This window comes from Elaeis guineensis, chromosome 4 (assembly GCF_000442705.2).
Source record: "Elaeis guineensis isolate ETL-2024a chromosome 4, EG11, whole genome shotgun sequence".
In the NCBI taxonomy this organism is placed as follows: Eukaryota; Viridiplantae; Streptophyta; class Magnoliopsida; order Arecales; family Arecaceae; genus Elaeis; species Elaeis guineensis.
Window position 1 is genome coordinate 117,491,371 of NC_025996.2, and position 9,172 is coordinate 117,500,542.

General features: G+C 36.6%; 1 pseudogene; it reads left to right on the forward strand.

Moving 5' to 3' along the window:
- The first annotated feature begins 552 nt into the window (after positions 1-552).
- Positions 553-2,772, forward strand: LOC105037112 (probable protein S-acyltransferase 19; annotated as a pseudogene).
- Positions 2,773-9,172: the final 6,400 nt, after the last annotated feature.

A 9,172-nucleotide genomic window follows, 5' to 3' on the forward strand; every position in this document is an offset into this window, starting at 1 on the left:
ATTTTATCAAATAGACATTAAAAATATATTTTGAATGGATGTATTGCAGAGGAGGTGTATGTTGAACAACCTCTTAATTTTGAAAGTCATGCTTTTCTAAATTATGTTTCAAATTAAATAAAATCTTATATAGATTAAAACAAGCACCTCATGCTGGTACTTTTTTTAAGTAAAATTTTGCTTGAAAATGATTTTACAAGAAGAAATATTGACACTATATTATTTTTGAAGAAAAAAATGATAATTAATTAGTATAAATTTATGTAGATGACATTATATTCAGTGCTACTAATGAATCTCCTTATCAAGAGTTTGTCAAGGAGAGTTTGAGATATGCATGATGGAAGAACTAAATTTCTTTCTCGGACTCCAAATCAAATAAACTAAAGAAGAGATCTTCATCAATCAAATCAAGTACACCAAAAAAATGCCCAAAAAAATTAGGATAGAGAATAATAAACCAATTAGAAACCAATGAATCCTTCGTATAAGCTTGATAAGGATAAAAATAGTTAGAGTATTAATACTAAATTTTATCGAGGTATAATTAGATCTGTACATCACCTTACAGCAAATAGATATGATATGATATTTAGTGTATGTACATCAGAGTTAGGATTCTCAATGAGAACACAGAGTGAACCTCCTGGGCCATTTGTACATGCGGATCAGCAAAGCCTACCATCTTCACCAATGAATTCAGCTGCCACAGCAATAAGTGGAAGCTCTCTTGGCTTGCAGTACAGAGGTGCACGGTGCACACCTCCATGAATCTTTGTGGATCAGCTGGTATTTCTTTCATAAATCATGAAATTAATGTTTTGATTTCCGTCGACCGTAGATCCTGATGCCATTGATTCATCAGAAATAGGAAAAAGACCAACCAAACGTCCAGTTCGGATCAGTGCTTGGAAGCTTGCAAAGTTGGATTCTAATGAGGCCATGCGAGCTGCACCAAAGCCAGAGCCTCATCATCAGTTTTGAAGCCCATCAGTTCTCGCATCCAAAATGATGCTGATCGATGCAAAAGCGGGAATGTAAGCAGCAGAAGCAGCACTGTAAGTGCTGATGTTGGCTTTCATAGAGAAAACCGGTTGGGTACTGTGAAGTCTTCACCTCTGAAGACGTCTTACCCACCGAGCAAGGAGGACCCCGAAATCTATCCTTAAACTCCAAGTAGCTTCAGCAGCCCTCACCACACCAACTCCATCATTGGAGCAGCAACATTCCAACACAAAACACTTCAACCCGATATGCCAGTCATCAGCAAATCGATCTCCTTTATCACTGAAATCCAACGATGGGAATGAAATTGTGGCTGGTAATATTTCAGAGCAAGGGCCTCCCAGGAAAAGTAGCACAAGTACCTTAGTGGGAAGTTCAAGGGCCTCAATTTAGTGGGATCCTGAAGCTGGTCGTTTTGTGTCCTCTCAGAGTACTCCAAGGTCGGCTTCTCAGGGTGCTCGCACTGAGCTTCTGTGTACTGAGCAGTCTATATTCTTTGGTGGTCCTCATATAAATGAAACCACATCAAGGAGCTTCAGAAACATTGGTGCTTCGAATCCGAGGCAGGGTTGGATTGACAGGTCAAGGGGGTCTCACCAACTTCCTGTTTTTGTTCGCAGGGACTCTCAGAATGATCAGTCATCTAGATTGCCATGAAAGAGTTGTAGATAGAGTCGAATTTTTACATTGTTTGTGGGGATCCTCTTTGCTTTTTAACATGCTGAGAACCTAGGAGATTCTCTAGATGTTTTACACATTCTCATTTCATATATACTTTTCCTCTGTGCTGGGTTCAGTGAACCTAGTTTTATAGATGGATTTTGGAGACTAGTTTTTTGAGAAAAAAAATCTTAAGGCCCTTCAACATTTCATTAGGATCACGAAATCTTGACAACAGGAATGCGTTCTCAAAAATGATCACCAAAAAAGTGATTTTTATTCGGCTCTAATTTCAGTATGAACAAATGTTGACAAATGGAAGTAGATATCTTGGATCCGCTCTATCAAACAATGAGACTAGGCAGCATGTGTGAACATTCCTGCATCTCCCTTTCCTAATCTTTCACTAAACAGCAGTCATAAGCATGCCTCAACCTTTTTATACCCTCAGATCGACATGTTCCATTTATGATCCGTGAACACGAATTGCCAGTCCTATCTAGATCCAATCAGATTGGGGTCCGATCAATGGAGCAATTTCAAAAAGGTAGGCTTTCCCTTTACCCCTTTTTTTTCTTTTCTTTTTTTTCCTTCTTTTCTCTTTCTCTCTTTCTTTCTCTCATTCTCTAATGCTCTTCTCTTTCTTTCCCTCTTTTCTTTCTTTCTCTCTTTAAGCCGAACAGGAGTTTTCACTACAAAGAAGGGCAGGGGGAAGGAGGAGTTGGGGTCGATGGCGGTGGTGGGGTGGCAGGTGCAGGCAGTAGTGGTGGCAGCTTGACCTGCATTGCCGGTTCCAAATAAAATAACCAAGGTCTCTGAAAAAGTGGAACAACAAGAGAATTTGAGAGGAAAAGAGGGGGTTTCAGATGATTAGGCTCAATTACAATAGCTGACGGCTATCGGCGGTGAGTAAGAAGGGAGAGGAAGAGGGATTTTGGTGGGGGATCAATCGGAAGGAGGGTTTAAATAGAGAAGGGGAAAGGAAAGGATAAGCTAAGTTTAAGGTGGATAAGTCTGACTATTCGCCGACGTAACCAATGTCCTTCGATCATCCCTCCTAGGCTTGTGACTTCCATCCGATCGTCCATGCATCCTTTTCCTATTCCAAGAGACGAGATCGAGCAAGGGATAAGCTTCTTCTGTTCCAATCGCTTCTCAACACTTTTTTTTTTGAAAACTTTTCGGATCCAATTAGACCGATTCTCACAATAACAATCTAGCTTTTGATATGACTTTAATCCTTTAAATTACCTCCATATTAGAAGAAAGGTATTCCTGAATATCCAATTATTTCTAGCTAGCTAGATTTGCTAGTAGGCTAGCACAAGCATATCCCAACCTTTCCTCCACAATCTTCTTAATATTTTTCTACCTCCATAGTCCTAGAAGATTCTAGATAAGTCACTTAAAATGGTGCTCTTGGAACTATTAACCAAAGTCTTAAGTGTTTCCATATTCTAGCTCTCTCTGTAGTTTCAAATAGATGGTTAACATTTTCTTCCTTTTCTACATAGAATATAAATGCTCAATGTGGGTTACAATTTATCTTCTTTACATTGTTCAGGGTCAGATGCCTATTATTCAGCAAAAGCCACTGTAACACCCTCACCTATATTGCACTATTCCAAATTGATGCGAAAAAAAGTCAGAAGAGTCACTCCACTTTGAAAGAAATTAATCATGGAAGGCTTGAGTGGAAAGATTGTGGTTGGTTCCATCTCCATGCAATTTTTTCATGCTCTCATAAATCAGCGCATTTTGAAGATGGTACATCTATCCAACAACGTCTTCTTCCTCCTTGGTTAGAATATATTTGGCAATAAATAATGCTAATGCTTTATCATGCTCAAGTGAAACATAATTCCTCATGGTGCTATTTTGGTTTATTGGCAAGCGAAACTAAGGGTGGCAATTTATGACCTTACCCATTAATCCAACCTACAACTAACCCGTTTTAAGCAAGTATGGGTTTGGCACAAATGGGATAAGGTCTTAAATGGCTTAACCCACATTGATCCATTTATTTGAATCTTTTAATATGCTTGGTTAGTGGAAGCAATGTTTCACATCATCTTTTTAATATTTTCATATTAAAATATTTATTTACATTTATACATACATAGTTGTTTGTAAAAATTGTTTGAATGAAAGTCTTAATTATAAAAATATTGCTTATGTTGTAATTGACATCATTGATATAACGAATCGTTTTGAGATATAAAGACTCATCTTGAGATATATGATGAAAATTTAAATTGTTACGGCTTTTATTTGAAAGCACAAGGGGTTTTAAGACAATAAAGTAGATAGATGATGAGCTTTATATAGTTTTTTTATCACATGGGTATAAAGTTTGTACTACACACAATACATCACTAAAATCCAAGTCAGTGATATTACTAATATTTGTAGCTATAGAGGGGTCTTGTTTCAATAAATGGTATGAAGACTATTGTGATTCAATGTTAATAGTTTTAGTGGATCGGATTTCGACTAAAAATATTATTTATTAAGAAAATTTGTATAAGTGACCACATAAGGTGCACTTAGTACGAGAGTTGTTTTCGAACTATGTATATAACAAATTTATTTTCTTGAATTAAAAAAGATCTTAATTAATGTTGCCTAAGTGGGAGATTGTTACAAATTCCCCTAAGATAGGCTTCCATTGATCATAGATTAAATTTTTATCTAAGGTATTGTTTGAATGAAAGGTTAAGTAGCCCATAGTTATTTATGATCATATTATTATTTTGGGCCTTATTATTTTAGTTATGTAATGCAATGGATATTATCTTAGTCATATTATTATTTTGAGATCCATTAGTATTACTAACTAGACTAGGTCCCCATTCCACTCCTATATATATCTATCTAAAGAAACTCTAACGTCTTGGTTGAGAGAGAAGCATAGAAGAGAAACAAAAAAAATGGGAGAGAAAAAAATACTTTCTCTTGATTGAGAGTTTTTTTATAAAAGAAAAGAAAAGGAGAGAATCGGAGGGAATACAAATCCTCCCAAATCTGTATTTTTTTTCTCCTCCAGATCGAATAGATTTGGAGAGAAAAAGACTGAGAGTTAATGAATCTTTTATAATTCCTATCTTACCCCTTTAATTTTGAAGAACATTTCAATCCTAAGGCTTATTTCAACCCTCCCACCTAAGCCTTCATCCGATTGAGTCTCCTGTAGATGGAAAAATCAATAAAAATAAAAGAAAAGATGGAAAAAAATTAAAAGATAAGATTTTTTTAATTTTTTTTTTGAATTTATTGATTCCTTTCATGAATATAATAGTAAAAGAAGATTGTAATATTTTTTTTCTTTTTTCTTTGCTTCCAATCAAAAAGGAAAGAAACTTTTTTTTTTAATTTTAAACTCGTAATCATGAAGAAAGAAATATATTTTTTTTCTTTTCTTTTTTTTCTCTCCTTACTAATATTTTTTTCTCCTCCAAACTTCCAACGGTGTAAAAGCATTTCAGTTTCTATATTCTAAAAAAATGCATCCACATTCTTGGGGCCACCTATCCGAGGAGATAGATATAAAATGAAGTTGGAGATGGTGATCTATTTGATTGTTCTGTATTCTTGTTCCATAGAATGCTGAATGGTTGAGCAAAATTTTTTTCATATTTTATCTCAGATTTCTTCTATGATTTTGATCTAAACTTCTCGATCGAAACATGAAAACCTAAAACTCCACTCCTTTGCTTCTCTCTTCCAGTTTAACTCCCTATCGATGCTCTCTCCATACAATCTCCCATCCCCTCCGATCTCACTCTTCTCTCCATGGATTCTGCCAACACAAATTCAAGATTCCTCCAATGCTACCCCATTTCCCCAAAATACCCAATCTTGCTTTCACTAAACCCTACTTCTCACCGAATTCTATGAATCCTAGCATTTATGTGCTCAAATCCCAGTCAAATCTCTCCAAAATCAAAACTGCGGTCGAGCTCCTCCAACGCCAGAGACCTGCCAAGACTCGCTGAGGACCCCCTTCTACGATCTCAGCACCGCCCTCGCCCTCCTGGGGTCGCCCCCCTCGGACTTGGGGCTTGGAAGGCTTGCTTCATGCGCCCCTCTCCACCACTAGGTGTGTTGCTCCTTGGATTGATTTTGATGATTACAAAGTATTTGAAGGAGAACTAATGATTTTCACTTGAAAAAGACTTATTGCTCTTCAGGGGCAAAATCATAATTTTATCAAAACCTTGATTTGAAAGCATCAAGTGATAGAATAAAAGATTTATGATTCATTGGTGAAAATTTTATTATTTTTGGACTTGTATTTTGAAAGATATGCATGTTTGAAAAATATGAGTCGACCCATGAGTCAACTCATGGCACAATGAGCTATTTGGCACGCAGATTTTTTGGCTTGGCACAACCTGTGAGTCGACCCATGAGTCGACCCCCAAGGCATGAGTCGACCCCTGCTGTTTTTAGGCCAAAAATCACATAACATTATCTTCTGGTTGTTTTCTGGTGTTCTTCCACAGAGGTCGACCCATGAGTCGACCCCCAAGCATGAGTCGACCCATGAGTCGACCCCTGTGACGAATTTTTCCGCAACGGCTAGTTTTTAACCCATTTTAAGTGCTTTTAATGCTCATTTAATATAGTCTAATGGCTCTATTTCAGCCTAAATATTTTTCACTATTTCTTGAAGCTATAAAAGGGACAAAAAATGGGAATCAAAAAGAAAAATTAAGAAGAGAGATTTTGAAAAAGAGATTTCAAGAAAATCTTTCAGCCCTAAGCAAGAGCTCGCTCAAAGCATTCAAGAAGCCTTTAATCCAAGCTCACCAACTCCTCAAGTGCACATTCAAGTCACCAACCACCTTGAGAAAATCAAAAAGAGTCTTCTTCTCTTTGAGTAAAGTGTATTTAAAGTCTCATTCACTCATTAAAGGAACTTTCTTTGTACTTACTTGAGCTATTCATTGTTATACTTTGCTTGAGTTATTGTTTTTGTTTTGGAAGGGTTCCAAAACAAGGGAAGGTTGATCCGAATCTTGAATCGGAGTGTATAGGGTTGGCTTGTATCCGAAAAATAAGTGGACTAGCTTGGGATAGCTAGAGTCGGAGTTTCCGACGTTTGTATTCGGGTTGAATACAAGATTAGTGGATTGGAATTCTCAAGTAGGAACTTGGGGAGTGGATGTAGGTGCAAGGTTGGCACCGAACCACTATAAATCCTTTTGTTTGTGTTGTGCCTAATTGCTCTTCTTTATCTCTTCATTATTCTCTTGCATTCTTGCATTTAGTCATTAGCCTTAAATTAACTTTACTCTCCCTATTTATTTAGCTATTGTCAAACATTTTTCATAAGACATAAGTTAAGCTTAAATTTTTTAGAAACCCAATTCACCCCCCCCTCTTGGGTTGCATAGCTGGGCAACAAGTGGTATCAGAGCCCGGTGCTCTAACCCTACTTTGATCTAATCAATCAAAGAGCCAAAGATCTATGGCAACTCAAGTCGGTACTTCTCTAGCCGAGGGGCAATCCACTAACCGACCTCCACTTTTCAATGGGTCTAATTACACCTATTGGAAAGCTCGAATGAAAATATTCATTCAAGCACTCGACTATGATATGTGGAGTATCATAGTGAATGGTCCTCACACACCCACTAAAATTATAGATGGTGTGGAATCAACCAAACCCGAGAAAGAAAGGGATGAGGTTGATAAGAAAATGACCCAATTAAATGCTAAAGCTATGAATGTTCTTTATTGTGCTCTTGATGCTAACGAATTTAATCGCATTTCTACTTGCTCGTCTGCTAAAGAAATATGGGATAGGTTAGAAGTAACCCATGAAGGAACCAATCAAGTAAAGGAGTCCAAAATCAACATGCTTATGCATAAATATGAATTGTTTAAAATGGAGCATGATGAGTTCATAACTGAGATGTTTACTCACTTTACTGATATTATAAATAGTTTAAAGAGTCTTGGTAAGTCCTATACTAACAGTGAGCTTGTAAGAAAGATTCTCAGATCCTTACCAAGAACTTGGAAAGCCAAAGTGACCGCCATCCAAGAAGCAAGGACTTGAACATTCTACCCTTGGAAGAGCTTCTTGGATCATTGATGACTCATAAGCTGAGCATGAAGCAATATCAAGAGGAAGAAGTCAAAAAGAAGAGAACAATTGCCCTCAAATCTACGGCTCCACCAGATGAAGAAACTGATGACACCGAAAATGAAGAGCAGGATAAAGAGTTGGCACTCATTACCCGAAGATTTAAAAAAATTTTGAGAAAAAGGAAACAAGGGATGAGGAAGAGGCCATTCACAAAAGAGAACAGAGCAAAGAAAAGGATAAAGATCAACCCCTTATCTGCTACGAATGCAAGAAACTGGGACACTTCAAGTCCGAATGCCCACAATTGAAGAAGGGTCCCAAGAAGTATAAGAAGAAGGCCATGATGGCCACTTGGAGTGCGAGTGATGACTCAAGCTCAAAAGAGGAAGACTCGACTGAACAAGCCAACCTGTGCCTTATGGCACACGAAAATGAGGTAATTTTCGAAACTCCTAGTGACTTTATATTTGAAGAACTACATGAAGTTTTTTATGATTTAGTTGATGAATTAAAGAAACTAGAGATGAAGAACAAAGATTTAAAATCGAAAAATCAATCTTTATTGAAACAAAATGAAAGCATATTAACTGAAAAATCCACCCTGCTTCAAGAAAATCAAAGTTTAAAGAATGAAATTGCCAAGCTAAAACCAATAGTTGAAAAATTCACCTTAAGTTCAAATAAACTAAATATGATTCTTGAAAATCAAAAGGTCGTGTATGATAAGGCTGGACTTGGCTATAACCCCTTGAAGAAACAAAAGTATCTGAAAAATATCTATGTAAACTCTTTAAGTAACAAGTTTTATAATATTACATGTTTCAAATGTGGTAGAGTAGGACATAAATCATACACTTGCTTCTCTAACACATCTGCAAACTCAAATATAAAAAAAATATGGGTTCCAAAAGGAACCATTATGACTAACCAAAAAGAATCCAAGAAAGCTTGGGTACCTAAAACAAAAACTTGACTTTTGCTTGCAGGTGTGTCTAGCATCCCAAGGAGGAAACAGAAAATGGTATCTTGACAGTAGATGCTCGAGATACATGACTGGTGATGAATCCCAATTCATCACTCTTGACGCTAAGAATGGAGGGATGGTCACCTTTGGAGACAATGGCAAAGGAAAGATCATCGGTATAGGTAACATTGGTATCACTCCCTCCAAATACATTAAAAATATTTTGTTAGTAGATGGTTTAAAGCATAATTTACTAAGCATTAGTCAATTTTGTGATAAAGGATATAAAGTTATTTTTGAATCTTCTGTTTACATTGTAACTAGTCCTACTAATGATGGCATTAAATTTATTGGACATAGACATGGTAATATTTATATGGTAGATTTAAATGATCTATCCAAAATAAACATGCAATGCCTAGTATCCTTGAATGCCAAAATTAATG